Source organism: Chiloscyllium plagiosum, unplaced genomic scaffold (genome assembly GCF_037043375.1).
Source record: "Chiloscyllium plagiosum isolate Xiang-an unplaced genomic scaffold, Cpla_swu_hap1 HiC_scaffold_35, whole genome shotgun sequence".
Classification (NCBI taxonomy): Eukaryota; Metazoa; Chordata; class Chondrichthyes; order Orectolobiformes; family Hemiscylliidae; genus Chiloscyllium; species Chiloscyllium plagiosum.
The window spans coordinates 18,325,460-18,340,237 of record NW_028270173.1 but is presented as its reverse complement, the minus strand read 5'-3'; the positions used below and the strand labels follow the sequence as shown (position 1 = coordinate 18,340,237).

General features: G+C 47.3%; 9 non-coding genes across 9 annotated transcripts; all 9 read right to left on the bottom strand.

Moving 5' to 3' along the window:
- Nucleotides 1-209: 209 nt before the first annotated feature.
- trnad-guc (transfer RNA aspartic acid (anticodon GUC)) lies at nucleotides 210-281 on the bottom strand. The gene has a single exon. It is a non-coding gene; the product is annotated as a tRNA-Asp (tRNA).
- A 1,623-nt stretch (nucleotides 282-1,904) lies between these two features.
- Nucleotides 1,905-1,976, bottom strand: trnad-guc (transfer RNA aspartic acid (anticodon GUC)). The gene has a single exon. It is a non-coding gene; the product is annotated as a tRNA-Asp (tRNA).
- A 1,623-nt stretch (nucleotides 1,977-3,599) lies between these two features.
- trnad-guc (transfer RNA aspartic acid (anticodon GUC)) lies at nucleotides 3,600-3,671 on the bottom strand. Its single transcript has one exon. It is a non-coding gene; the product is annotated as a tRNA-Asp (tRNA).
- Nucleotides 3,672-5,294: 1,623 nt separating this feature from the next.
- trnad-guc (transfer RNA aspartic acid (anticodon GUC)) lies at nucleotides 5,295-5,366 on the bottom strand. The gene has a single exon. It is a non-coding gene; the product is annotated as a tRNA-Asp (tRNA).
- Nucleotides 5,367-6,989: 1,623 nt separating this feature from the next.
- On the bottom strand, nucleotides 6,990-7,061 carry trnad-guc (transfer RNA aspartic acid (anticodon GUC)). Its single transcript has one exon. It is a non-coding gene; the product is annotated as a tRNA-Asp (tRNA).
- Nucleotides 7,062-8,682: 1,621 nt separating this feature from the next.
- trnad-guc (transfer RNA aspartic acid (anticodon GUC)) lies at nucleotides 8,683-8,754 on the bottom strand. The gene has a single exon. It is a non-coding gene; the product is annotated as a tRNA-Asp (tRNA).
- A 1,621-nt stretch (nucleotides 8,755-10,375) lies between these two features.
- trnad-guc (transfer RNA aspartic acid (anticodon GUC)) lies at nucleotides 10,376-10,447 on the bottom strand. The gene has a single exon. It is a non-coding gene; the product is annotated as a tRNA-Asp (tRNA).
- A 1,623-nt stretch (nucleotides 10,448-12,070) lies between these two features.
- trnad-guc (transfer RNA aspartic acid (anticodon GUC)) lies at nucleotides 12,071-12,142 on the bottom strand. The gene has a single exon. It is a non-coding gene; the product is annotated as a tRNA-Asp (tRNA).
- Nucleotides 12,143-13,765: 1,623 nt separating this feature from the next.
- trnad-guc (transfer RNA aspartic acid (anticodon GUC)) lies at nucleotides 13,766-13,837 on the bottom strand. The gene has a single exon. It is a non-coding gene; the product is annotated as a tRNA-Asp (tRNA).
- Nucleotides 13,838-14,778: the final 941 nt, after the last annotated feature.

The window sequence follows — 14,778 nt, the reverse complement described above, 5'->3', positions numbered from 1 at the left end:
AGGAAGTCTCGAATGGGTGCCTGGATAGATGAAAGTGTAAGTTTGCCAGGGAGAGCAGAATTGAGACAATTTTCGGTTTTGTTTGTTGGTCAGATTGTTTACAAGAGCAGACTGCTCGGACATGTGAATGCACACCTTTGGAGCAAACGGGACTTGAATACGGCACTCCGGGGTTGAGAAATGGAGCTGACCCCTCAAAATGCCACCGACTCCCCGGCGGGGAATTGAACCCCGGTCTCCCGCGTGACAGGCGGGGATACTAACCACTACACTACCGAGGATTGGACGGCGTCGCCCTCTGGTTCATTGGTATTAGATAGAATGTTCTTATGTGAAATTTTGATTTGTTGTCAATTTGAATTCTTCTTTAGATCATTCTGCTACCTCTGTGGAGATGATTCAGATATTAGTTATTGTTGTTTTCATGTTTGAATATCTATCTGTAAAGTAATCCGCTGCTGCTGTAAAACAGCCATTTCGTTGTGTCCTACCATCTGTGTTCAACTTCGTCCACTGCTGATCCACGCGCTCTCATTACCTGCCTCCTACAAACTGGTTCACACGCTGGCCTGTAATACAACACAAATCCAACAGCCTGGCTTCAATTCCCACAGCCAAATGGACTCAGCATGAAAGATTCCCCTTTTCAAGCTCATCCCCTCAGGTTCAACTACCACCCATCGATCGCTCCCTCATCAGAGAGCAGTGCTCCTGGAGGACGGTGGTGACTTTACTGTATGCTGCATCAGCTCCACTGTCAACGTCGAAACACTTTGCCAACAATTTCTTGATGTTTATAAAATCATGAGGATGAACAGTTAATCGCAGGGTTACTTCCAACTCACGTCAATCTCTGAGCCATGCATTTAACATCGAAACATAGAAAATAAGTGCAGGGGTAGGCCATTCAGCCCTTCAATTCAGGCAGAATCCGAGGAGCAGGAAAATCAGGATGCTGTCTGACTTGCGTTGCTTTTCCAGCACCACTCTAATCGAGACTCTGATTTCCAGCAACTGCAGTCCTCACTTGTGCCATTCAGCCCTTCAAGACAGCACCACCATTCAATATCATCATGACTGAACGTGGATCTGCATGGGTTTCTCTTCAGAAGGGTCGGTGTGGACTTGTCCGTCTGAATGGCCTGCTTCCACACTGTGGTGATTCTATGATGCCAACAGTGTAGGTTCAGTTCCTGCACGTGCAGCAGACCACAGTGAAGGTTCTGCTTTCTCAACCTTGCCTCTGTGTTGACCTACATGTTAACCCAGCCACTGGGCTTTGTCCTTCTATCGAGAAGAGCAGACAAAAATGCTTCTCAGATGACTTTGACTTTCCACTGTGGGTGTAGTACAGTCTGCCAGCAGCAGGGGATGGTGTTGCATCACCTTAATCGCAGGATCGGGTCCAATCTCTGAGGGGGACTGACCCCTTTTTGATGTGAGGGAGGGTGTAAAAAAACCTCACATTCATTTGTCGCTACCGGTTGCTTAAAGGTTTTCATTTGCACTCCGTTTGCGCGGGAGTTATAAGCCCACTGACGGGACGAAGTAACAAGAAAATCAGAATGGGAAACAGAAATTGCTGGAGAAAGTCAGCATCTGGAGTGGGGGTGAGAGTGGGGGAAGAACGCAGTCAACGTTTCTGGTCCAGTGACCATTCTTCAGGACGGCATTTTTCATTTGTCGTCAAAAAGCAGGAAGTCTCGAATGGGTGCCTGGATAGATGAAAGTGTAAGTTTGCCAGGGAGAGCAGAATTGAGACAATTTTCGGTTTTGTTTGTTGGTCAGATTGTTTACAAGAGCAGACTGCTCGGACATGTGAATGCACACCTTTGGAGCAAACGGGACTTGAACACGACACTCCGGGGTTGAGAAATGGAGCTGACCCCTCAAAATGCCACCGACTCCCCGGCGGGGAATTGAACCCCGGTCTCCCGCGTGACAGGCGGGGATACTAACCACTATACTACCGAGGATTGGACGGCGTCGCCCTCTGTTTCATTGGTATTAGATAGAATGTTCTTATGTGAAATTTTGATTTGTTGTCAATTTGAATTCTTCTTTAGATCATTCTGCTACCTCTGTGGAGATGATTCAGATATTAGTTATTGTTGTTTTCATGTTTGAATATCTATCTGTAAAGTAATCCGCTGCTGCTGTAAAACAGCCATTTCGTTGTGTCCTACCATCTGTGTTCAACTTCGTCCACTGCTGATCCACGCGCTCTCATTACCTGCCTCCTACAAACTGGTTCACACGCTGGCCTGTAATACAACACAAATCCAACAGCCTGGCTTCAATTCCCACAGCCAAATGGACTCAGCATGAAAGATTCCCCTTTTCAAGCTCATCCCCTCAGGTTCAACTACCACCCATCGATCGCTCCCTCATCAGAGAGCAGTGCTCCTCGAGGACGGTGGTGACTTTACTGTACGCTGCATCAGCTCCACTGTCAACGTCGAAACACTTTGCCAACAATTTCTTGATGTTTATAAAATCATGAGGATGAACAGTTAATCGCAGGGTTACTTCCAACTCACGTCAATCTCTGAGCCATGCATTTAACATCGAAACATAGAAAATAAGTGCAGGGGTAGGCCATTCAGCCCTTCAATTCAGGCAGAATCCGAGGAGCAGGAAAATCAGGATGCTGTCTGACTTGCGTTGCTTTTCCAGCACCACTCTAATCGAGACTCTGATTTCCAGCAACTGCAGTCCTCACTTGTGCCATTCAGCCCTTCAAGACAGCACCACCATTCAATATCATCATGACTGAACGTGGATCTGCATGGGTTTCTCTTCAGAAGGGTCGGTGTGGACTTGTCCGTCTGAATGGCCTGCTTCCACACTGTGGTGATTCTATGATGCCAACAGTGTAGGTTCAGTTCCTGCACGTGCAGCAGACCACAGTGAAGGTTCTGCTTTCTCAACCTTGCCTCTGTGTTGACCTACATGTTAACCCAGCCACTGGGCTTTGTCCTTCTATCGAGAAGAGCAGACAAAAATGCTTCTCAGATGACTTTGACTTTCCACTGTGGGTGTAGTACAGTCTGCCAGCAGCAGGGGATGGTGTTGCATCACCTTAATCGCAGGATCGGGTCCAATCTCTGAGGGGGACTGACCCCTTTTTGATGTGAGGGAGGGTGTAAAAAAACCTCACATTCATTTGTCGCTACCGGTTGCTTAAAGGTTTTCATTTGCACTCCGTTTGCGCGGGAGTTATAAGCCCACTGACGGGACGAAGTAACAAGAAAATCAGAATGGGAAACAGAAATTGCTGGAGAAAGTCAGCATCTGGAGTGGGGGTGAGAGTGGGGGAAGAACGCAGTCAACGTTTCTGGTCCAGTGACCATTCTTCAGGACGGCATTTTTCATTTGTCGTCAAAAAGCAGGAAGTCTCGAATGGGTGCCTGGATAGATGAAAGTGTAAGTTTGCCAGGGAGAGCAGAATTGAGACAATTTTCGGTTTTGTTTGTTGGTCAGATTGTTTACAAGAGCAGACTGCTCGGACATGTGAATGCACACCTTTGGAGCAAACGGGACTTGAATACGGCACTCCGGGGTTGTGAAATGGAGCTGACCCCTCAAAATGCCACCGACTCCCCAGCGGGGAATTGAACCCCGGTCTCCCGCGTGACAGGCGGGGATACTAACCACTATACTACCGAGGATTGGACGGCGTCGCCCTCTGTTTCATTGGTATTAGATAGAATGTTCTTATGTGAAATTTTGATTTGTTGTCAATTTGAATTCTTCTTTAGATCATTCTGCTACCTCTGTGGAGATGATTCAGATATTAGTTATTGTTGTTTTCATGTTTGAATATCTATCTGTAAAGTAATCCGCTGCTGCTGTAAAACAGCCATTTCGTTGTGTCCTACCATCTGTGTTCAACTTCGTCCACTGCTGATCCACGCGCTCTCATTACCTGCCTCCTACAAACTGGTTCACACGCTGGCCTGTAATACAACACAAATCCAACAGCCTGGCTTCAATTCCCACAGCCAAATGGACTCAGCATGAAAGATTCCCCTTTTCAAGCTCATCCCCTCAGGTTCAACTACCACCCATCGATCGCTCCCTCATCAGAGAGCAGTGCTCCTGGAGGACGGTGGTGACTTTACTGTATGCTGCATCAGCTCCACTGTCAACGTCGAAACACTTTGCCAACAATTTCTTGATGTTTATAAAATCATGAGGATGAACAGTTAATCGCAGGGTTACTTCCAACTCACGTCAATCTCTGAGCCATGCATTTAACATCGAAACATAGAAAATAAGTGCAGGGGTAGGCCATTCAGCCCTTCAATTCAGGCAGAATCCGAGGAGCAGGAAAATCAGGATGCTGTCTGACTTGCGTTGCTTTTCCAGCACCACTCTAATCGAGACTCTGATTTCCAGCAACTGCAGTCCTCACTTGTGCCATTCAGCCCTTCAAGACAGCACCACCATTCAATATCATCATGACTGAACGTGGATCTGCATGGGTTTCTCTTCAGAAGGGTCGGTGTGGACTTGTCCGTCTGAATGGCCTGCTTCCACACTGTGGTGATTCTATGATGCCAACAGTGTAGGTTCAGTTCCTGCACGTGCAGCAGACCACAGTGAAGGTTCTGCTTTCTCAACCTTGCCTCTGTGTTGACCTACATGTTAACCCAGCCACTGGGCTTTGTCCTTCTATCGAGAAGAGCAGACAAAAATGCTTCTCAGATGACTTTGACTTTCCACTGTGGGTGTAGTACAGTCTGCCAGCAGCAGGGGATGGTGTTGCATCACCTTAATCGCAGGATCGGGTCCAATCTCTGAGGGGGACTGACCCCTTTTTGATGTGAGGGAGGGTGTAAAAAAACCTCACATTCATTTGTCGCTACCGGTTGCTTAAAGGTTTTCATTTGCACTCCGTTTGCGCGGGAGTTATAAGCCCACTGACGGGACGAAGTAACAAGAAAATCAGAATGGGAAACAGAAATTGCTGGAGAAAGTCAGCATCTGGAGTGGGGGTGAGAGTGGGGGAAGAACGCAGTCAACGTTTCTGGTCCAGTGACCATTCTTCAGGACGGCATTTTTCATTTGTCGTCAAAAAGCAGGAAGTCTCGAATGGGTGCCTGGATAGATGAAAGTGTAAGTTTGCCAGGGAGAGCAGAATTGAGACAATTTTCGGTTTTGTTTGTTGGTCAGATTGTTTACAAGAGCAGACTGCTCGGACATGTGAATGCACACCTTTGGAGCAAACGGGACTTGAACACGACACTCCGGGGTTGAGAAATGGAGCTGACCCCTCAAAATGCCACTGACTCCCCGGCGGGGAATTGAACCCCGGTCTCCCGCGTGACAGGCGGGGATACTAACCACTATACTACCGAGGATTGGACGGCGTCGCCCTCTGTTTCATTGGTATTAGATAGAATGTTCTTATGTGAAATTTTGATTTGTTGTCAATTTGAATTCTTCTTTAGATCATTCTGCTACCTCTGTGGAGATGATTCAGATATTAGTTATTGTTGTTTTCATGTTTGAATATCTATCTGTAAAGTAATCCGCTGCTGCTGTAAAACAGCCATTTCGTTGTGTCCTACCATCTGTGTTCAACTTCGTCCACTGCTGATCCACGCGCTCTCATTACCTGCCTCCTACAAACTGGTTCACACGCTGGCCTGTAATACAACACAAATCCAACAGCCTGGCTTCAATTCCCACAGCCAAATGGACTCAGCATGAAAGATTCCCCTTTTCAAGCTCATCCCCTCAGGTTCAACTACCACCCATCGATCGCTCCCTCATCAGAGAGCAGTGCTCCTCGAGGACGGTGGTGACTTTACTGTACGCTGCATCAGCTCCACTGTCAACGTCGAAACACTTTGCCAACAATTTCTTGATGTTTATAAAATCATGAGGATGAACAGTTAATCGCAGGGTTACTTCCAACTCACGTCAATCTCTGAGCCATGCATTTAACATCGAAACATAGAAAATAAGTGCAGGGGTAGGCCATTCAGCCCTTCAATTCAGGCAGAATCCGAGGAGCAGGAAAATCAGGATGCTGTCTGACTTGCGTTGCTTTTCCAGCACCACTCTAATCGAGACTCTGATTTCCAGCAACTGCAGTCCTCACTTGTGCCATTCAGCCCTTCAAGACAGCACCACCATTCAATATCATCATGACTGAACGTGGATCTGCATGGGTTTCTCTTCAGAAGGGTCGGTGTGGACTTGTCCGTCTGAATGGCCTGCTTCCACACTGTGGTGATTCTATGATGCCAACAGTGTAGGTTCAGTTCCTGCACGTGCAGCAGACCACAGTGAAGGTTCTGCTTTCTCAACCTTGCCTCTGTGTTGACCTACATGTTAACCCAGCCACTGGGCTTTGTCCTTCTATCGAGAAGAGCAGACAAAAATGCTTCTCAGATGACTTTGACTTTCCACTGTGGGTGTAGTACAGTCTGCCAGCAGCAGGGGATGGTGTTGCATCACCTTAATCGCAGGATCGGGTCCAATCTCTGAGGGGGACTGACCCCTTTTTGATGTGAGGGAGGGTGTAAAAAAACCTCACATTCATTTGTCGCTACCGGTTGCTAAAAGGTTTTCATTTGCACTCCGTTTGCGCGGGAGTTATAAGCCCACTGACGGGACGAAGTAACAAGAAAATCAGAATGGGAAACAGAAATTGCTGGAGAAAGTCAGCATCTGGAGTGGGGGTGAGAGTGGGGGAAGAACGCAGTCAACGTTTCTGGTCCAGTGACCATTCTTCAGGACGGCATTTTTCATTTGTCGTCAAAAAGCAGGAAGTCTCGAATGGGTGCCTGGATAGATGAAAGTGTAAGTTTGCCAGGGAGAGCAGAATTGAGACAATTTTCGGTTTTGTTTGTTGGTCAGATTGTTTACAAGAGCAGACTGCTCAGACATGTGAATGCACACCTTTGGAGCAAACGGGACTTGAATACGGCACTCCGGGGTTGAGAAATGGAGCTGACCCCTCAAAATGCCACCGACTCCCCGGCGGGGAATTGAACCCCGGTCTCCCGCGTGACAGGCGGGGATACTAACCACTATACTACCGAGGATTGGACGGCGTCGCCCTCTGTTTCATTGGTATTAGATAGAATGTTCTTATGTGAAATTTTGATTTGTTGTCAATTTGAATTCTTCTTTAGATCATTCTGCTACCTCTGTGGAGATGATTCAGATATTAGTTATTGTTGTTTTCATGTTTGAATATCTATCTGTAAAGTAATCCGCTGCTGCTGTAAAACAGCCATTTCGTTGTGTCCTACCATCTGTGTACAACTTCGTCCACTGCTGATCCACGCGCTCTCATTACCTGCCTCCTACAAACTGGTTCACACGCTGGCCTGTAATACAACACAAATCCAACAGCCTGGCTTCAATTCCCACAGCCAAATGGACTCAGCATGAAAGATTCCCCTTTTCAAGCTCATCCCCTCAGGTTCAACTACCACCCATCGATCGCTCCCTCATCAGAGAGCAGTGCTCCTGGAGGACGGTGGTGACTTTACTGTACGCTGCATCAGCTCCACTGTCAACGTCGAAACACTTTGCCAACAATTTCTTGATGTTTATAAAATCATGAGGATGAACAGTTAATCGCAGGGTTACTTCCAACTCACGTCAATCTCTGAGCCATGCATTTAACATCGAAACATAGAACATAAGTGCAGGGGTAGGCCATTCAGCCCTTCAATTCAGGCAGAATCCGAGGAGCAGGAAAATCAGGATGCTGTCTGACTTGCGTTGCTTTTCCAGCACCACTCTAATCGAGACTCTGATTTCCAGCAACTGCAGTCCTCACTTGTGCCATTCAGCCCTTCAAGACAGCACCACCATTCAATATCATCATGACTGAACGTGGATCTGCATGGGTTTCTCTTCAGAAGGGTCGGTGTGGACTTGTCCGTCTGAATGGCCTGCTTCCACACTGTGGTGATTCTATGATGCCAACAGTGTAGGTTCAGTTCCTGCACGTGCAGCAGACCACAGTGAAGGTTCTGCTTTCTCAACCTTGCCTCTGTGTTGACCTACATGTTAACCCAGCCACTGGGCTTTGTCCTTCTATCGAGAAGAGCAGACAAAAATGCTTCTCAGATGACTTTGACTTTCCACTGTGGGTGTAGTACAGTCTGCCAGCAGCAGGGGATGGTGTTGCATCACCTTAATCGCAGGATCGGGTCCAATCTCTGAGGGGGACTGACCCCTTTTTGATGTGAGGGAGGGTGTAAAAAAACCTCACATTCATTTGTCGCTACCGGTTGCTTAAAGGTTTTCATTTGCACTCCGTTTGCGCGGGAGTTATAAGCCCACTGACGGGACGAAGTAACAAGAAAATCAGAATGGGAAACAGAAATTGCTGGAGAAAGTCAGCATCTGGAGTGGGGGTGAGAGTGGGGGAAGAACGCAGTCAACGTTTCTTCAGGACGCCATTCTTCAGGACGGCATTTTTCATTTGTCGTCAAAAAGCAGGAAGTCTCGAATGGGTGCCTGGATAGATGAAAGTGTAAGTTTGCCAGGGAGAGCAGAATTGAGACAATTTTCGGTTTTGTTTGTTGGTCAGATTGTTTACAAGAGCAGACTGCTCGGACATGTGAATGCACACCTTTGGAGCAAACGGGACTTGAATACGGCACTCCGGGGTTGTGAAATGGAGCTGACCCCTCAAAATGCCACCGACTCCCCAGCGGGGAATTGAACCCCGGTCTCCCGCGTGACAGGCGGGGATACTAACCACTATACTACCGAGGATTGGACGGCGTCGCCCTCTGTTTCATTGGTATTAGATAGAATGTTCTTATGTGAAATTTTGATTTGTTGTCAATTTGAATTCTTCTTTAGATCATTCTGCTACCTCTGTGGAGATGATTCAGATATTAGTTATTGTTGTTTTCATGTTTGAATATCTATCTGTAAAGTAATCCGCTGCTGCTGTAAAACAGCCATTTCGTTGTGTCCTACCATCTGTGTTCAACTTCGTCCACTGCTGATCCACGCGCTCTCATTACCTGCCTCCTACAAACTGGTTCACACGCTGGCCTGTAATACAACACAAATCCAAAAGCCTGGCTTCAATTCCCACAGCCAAATGGACTCAGCATGAAAGATTCCCCTTTTCAAGCTCATCCCCTCAGGTTCAACTACCACCCATCGATCGCTCCCTCATCAGAGAGCAGTGCTCCTGGAGGACGGTGGTGACTTTACTGTACGCTGCATCAGCTCCACTGTCAACGTCGAAACACTTTGCCAACAATTTCTTGATGTTTATAAAATCATGAGGATGAACAGTTAATCGCAGGGTTACTTCCAACTCACGTCAATCTCTGAGCCATGCATTTAACATCGAAACATAGAACATAAGTGCAGGGGTAGGCCATTCAGCCCTTCAATTCAGGCAGAATCCGAGGAGCAGGAAAATCAGGATGCTGTCTGACTTGCGTTGCTTTTCCAGCACCACTCTAATCGAGACTCTGATTTCCAGCAACTGCAGTCCTCACTTGTGCCATTCAGCCCTTCAAGACAGCACCACCATTCAATATCATCATGACTGAACGTGGATCTGCATGGGTTTCTCTTCAGAAGGGTCGGTGTGGACTTGTCCGTCTGAATGGCCTGCTTCCACACTGTGGTGATTCTATGATGCCAACAGTGTAGGTTCAGTTCCTGCACGTGCAGCAGACCACAGTGAAGGTTCTGCTTTCTCAACCTTGCCTCTGTGTTGACCTACATGTTAACCCAGCCACTGGGCTTTGTCCTTCTATCGAGAAGAGCAGACAAAAATGCTTCTCAGATGACTTTGACTTTCCACTGTGGGTGTAGTACAGTCTGCCAGCAGCAGGGGATGGTGTTGCATCACCTTAATCGCAGGATCGGGTCCAATCTCTGAGGGGGACTGACCCCTTTTTGATGTGAGGGAGGGTGTAAAAAAACCTCACATTCATTTGTCGCTACCGGTTGCTTAAAGGTTTTCATTTGCACTCCGTTTGCGCGGGAGTTATAAGCCCACTGACGGGACGAAGTAACAAGAAAATCAGAATGGGAAACAGAAATTGCTGGAGAAAGTCAGCATCTGGAGTGGGGGTGAGAGTGGGGGAAGAACGCAGTCAACGTTTCTTCAGGACGCCATTCTTCAGGACGGCATTTTTCATTTGTCGTCAAAAAGCAGGAAGTCTCGAATGGGTGCCTGGATAGATGAAAGTGTAAGTTTGCCAGGGAGAGCAGAATTGAGACAATTTTCGGTTTTGTTTGTTGGTCAGATTGTTTACAAGAGCAGACTGCTCGGACATGTGAATGCACACCTTTGGAGCAAACGGGACTTGAATACGGCACTCCGGGGTTGTGAAATGGAGCTGACCCCTCAAAATGCCACCGACTCCCCAGCGGGGAATTGAACCCCGGTCTCCCGCGTGACAGGCGGGGATACTAACCACTATACTACCGAGGATTGGACGGCGTCGCCCTCTGTTTCATTGGTATTAGATAGAATGTTCTTATGTGAAATTTTGATTTGTTGTCAATTTGAATTCTTCTTTAGATCATTCTGCTACCTCTGTGGAGATGATTCAGATATTAGTTATTGTTGTTTTCATGTTTGAATATCTATCTGTAAAGTAATCCGCTGCTGCTGTAAAACAGCCATTTCGTTGTGTCCTACCATCTGTGTTCAACTTCGTCCACTGCTGATCCACGCGCTCTCATTACCTGCCTCCTACAAACTGGTTCACACGCTGGCCTGTAATACAACACAAATCCAACAGCCTGGCTTCAATTCCCACAGCCAAATGGACTCAGCATGAAAGATTCCCCTTTTCAAGCTCATCCCCTCAGGTTCAACTACCACCCATCGATCGCTCCCTCATCAGAGAGCAGTGCTCCTGGAGGACGGTGGTGACTTTACTGTATGCTGCATCAGCTCCACTGTCAACGTCGAAACACTTTGCCAACAATTTCTTGATGTTTATAAAATCATGAGGATGAACAGTTAATCGCAGGGTTACTTCCAACTCACGTCAATCTCTGAGCCATGCATTTAACATCGAAACATAGAAAATAAGTGCAGGGGTAGGCCATTCAGCCCTTCAATTCAGGCAGAATCCGAGGAGCAGGAAAATCAGGATGCTGTCTGACTTGCGTTGCTTTTCCAGCACCACTCTAATCGAGACTCTGATTTCCAGCAACTGCAGTCCTCACTTGTGCCATTCAGCCCTTCAAGACAGCACCACCATTCAATATCATCATGACTGAACGTGGATCTGCATGGGTTTCTCTTCAGAAGGGTCGGTGTGGACTTGTCCGTCTGAATGGCCTGCTTCCACACTGTGGTGATTCTATGATGCCAACAGTGTAGGTTCAGTTCCTGCACGTGCAGCAGACCACAGTGAAGGTTCTGCTTTCTCAACCTTGCCTCTGTGTTGACCTACATGTTAACCCAGCCACTGGGCTTTGTCCTTCTATCGAGAAGAGCAGACAAAAATGCTTCTCAGATGACTTTGACTTTCCACTGTGGGTGTAGTACAGTCTGCCAGCAGCAGGGGATGGTGTTGCATCACCTTAATCGCAGGATCGGGTCCAATCTCTGAGGGGGACTGACCCCTTTTTGATGTGAGGGAGGGTGTAAAAAAACCTCACATTCATTTGTCGCTACCGGTTGCTTAAAGGTTTTCATTTGCACTCCGTTTGCGCGGGAGTTATAAGCCCACTGACGGGACGAAGTAACAAGAAAATCAGAATGGGAAACAGAAATTGCTGGAGAAAGTCAGCATCTGGAGTGGGGGTGAGAGTGGGGGAAGAACGCAGTCAACGTTTCTGGTCCAGTGACCATTCTTCAGGACGGCATTTTTCATTTGTCGTCAAAAAGCAGGAAGTCTCGAATGGGTGCCTGGATAGATGAAAGTGTAAGTTTGCCAGGGAGAGCAGAATTGAGACAATTTTCGGTTTTGTTTGTTGGTCAGATTGTTTACAAGAGCAGACTGCTCGGACATGTGAATGCACACCTTTGGAGCAAACGGGACTTGAATACGGCACTCCGGGGTTGAGAAATGGAGCTGACCCCTCAAAATGCCACCGACTCCCCGGCGGGGAATTGAACCCCGGTCTCCCGCGTGACAGGCGGGGATACTAACCACTACACTACCGAGGATTGGACGGCGTCGCCCTCTGGTTCATTGGTATTAGATAGAATGTTCTTATGTGAAATTTTGATTTGTTGTCAATTTGAATTCTTCTTTAGATCATTCTGCTACCTCTGTGGAGATGATTCAGATATTAGTTATTGTTGTTTTCATGTTTGAATATCTATCTGTAAAGTAATCCGCTGCTGCTGTAAAACAGCCATTTCGTTGTGTCCTACCATCTGTGTTCAACTTCGTCCACTGCTGATCCACGCGCTCTCATTACCTGCCTCCTACAAACTGGTTCACACGCTGGCCTGTAATACAACACAAATCCAACAGCCTGGCTTCAATTCCCACAGCCAAATGGACTCAGCATGAAAGATTCCCCTTTTCAAGCTCATCCCCTCAGGTTCAACTACCACCCATCGATCGCTCCCTCATCAGAGAGCAGTGCTCCTGGAGGACGGTGGTGACTTTACTGTATGCTGCATCAGCTCCACTGTCAACGTCGAAACACTTTGCCAACAATTTCTTGATGTTTATAAAATCATGAGGATGAACAGTTAATCGCAGGGTTACTTCCAACTCACGTCAATCTCTGAGCCATGCATTTAACATCGAAACATAGAAAATAAGTGCAGGGGTAGGCCATTCAGCCCTTCAATTCAGGCAGAATCCGAGGAGCAGGAAAATCAGGATGCTGTCTGACTTGCGTTGCTTTTCCAGCACCACTCTAATCGAGACTCTGATTTCCAGCAACTGCAGTCCTCACTTGTGCCATTCAGCCCTTCAAGACAGCACCACCATTCAATATCATCATGACTGAACGTGGATCTGCATGGGTTTCTCTTCAGAAGGGTCGGTGTGGACTTGTCCGTCTGAATGGCCTGCTTCCACACTGTGGTGATTCTATGATGCCAACAGTGTAGGTTCAGTTCCTGCACGTGCAGCAGACCACAGTGAAGGTTCTGCTTTCTCAACCTTGCCTCTGTGTTGACCTACATGTTAACCCAGCCACTGGGCTTTGTCCTTCTATCGAGAAGAGCAGACAAAAATGCTTCTCAGATGACTTTGACTTTCCACTGTGGGTGTAGTACAGTCTGCCAGCAGCAGGGGATGGTGTTGCATCACCTTAATCGCAGGATCGGGTCCAATCTCTGAGGGGGACTGACCCCTTTTTGATGTGAGGGAGGGTGTAAAAAAACCTCACATTCATTTGTCGCTACCGGTTGCTTAAAGGTTTTCATTTGCACTCCGTTTGCGCGGGAGTTATAAGCCCACTGACGGGACGAAGTAACAAGAAAATCAGAATGGGAAACAGAAATTGCTGGAGAAAGTCAGCATCTGGAGTGGGGGTGAGAGTGGGGGAAGAACGCAGTCAACGTTTCTGGTCCAGTGACCATTCTTCAGGACGGCATTTTTCATTTGTCGTCAAAAAGCAGGAAGTCTCGAATGGGTGCCTGGATAGATGAAAGTGTAAGTTTGCCAGGGAGAGCAGAATTGAGACAATTTTCGGTTTTGTTTGTTGGTCAGATTGTTTACAAGAGCAGACTGCTCGGACATGTGAATGCACACCTTTGGAGCAAACGGGACTTGAACACGACACTCCGGGGTTGAGAAATGGAGCTGACCCCTCAAAATGCCACCGACTCCCCGGCGGGGAATTGAACCCCGGTCTCCCGCGTGACAGGCGGGGATACTAACCACTATACTACCGAGGATTGGACGGCGTCGCCCTCTGTTTCATTGGTATTAGATAGAATGTTCTTATGTGAAATTTTGATTTGTTGTCAATTTGAATTCTTCTTTAGATCATTCTGCTACCTCTGTGGAGATGATTCAGATATTAGTTATTGTTGTTTTCATGTTTGAATATCTATCTGTAAAGTAATCCGCTGCTGCTGTAAAACAGCCATTTCGTTGTGTCCTACCATCTGTGTTCAACTTCGTCCACTGCTGATCCACGCGCTCTCATTACCTGCCTCCTACAAACTGGTTCACACGCTGGCCTGTAATACAACACAAATCCAACAGCCTGGCTTCAATTCCCACAGCCAAATGGACTCAGCATGAAAGATTCCCCTTTTCAAGCTCATCCCCTCAGGTTCAACTACCACCCATCGATCGCTCCCTCATCAGAGAGCAGTGCTCCTCGAGGACGGTGGTGACTTTACTGTACGCTGCATCAGCTCCACTGTCAACGTCGAAACACTTTGCCAACAATTTCTTGATGTTTATAAAATCATGAGGATGAACAGTTAATCGCAGGGTTACTTCCAACTCACGTCAATCTCTGAGCCATGCATTTAACATCGAAACATAGAAAATAAGTGCAGGGGTAGGCCATTCAGCCCTTCAATTCAGGCAGAATCCGAGGAGCAGGAAAATCAGGATGCTGTCTGACTTGCGTTGCTTTTCCAGCACCACTCTAATCGAGACTCTGATTTCCAGCAACTGCAGTCCTCACTTGTGCCATTCAGCCCTTCAAGACAGCACCACCATTCAATATCATCATGACTGAACGTGGATCTGCATGGGTTTCTCTTCAGAAGGGTCGGTGTGGACTTGTCCGTCTGAATGGCCTGCTTCCACACTGTGGTGATTCTATGATGCCAACAGTGTAGGTTCAGTTCCTGCACGTGCAGCAGACCACAGTGAAGGT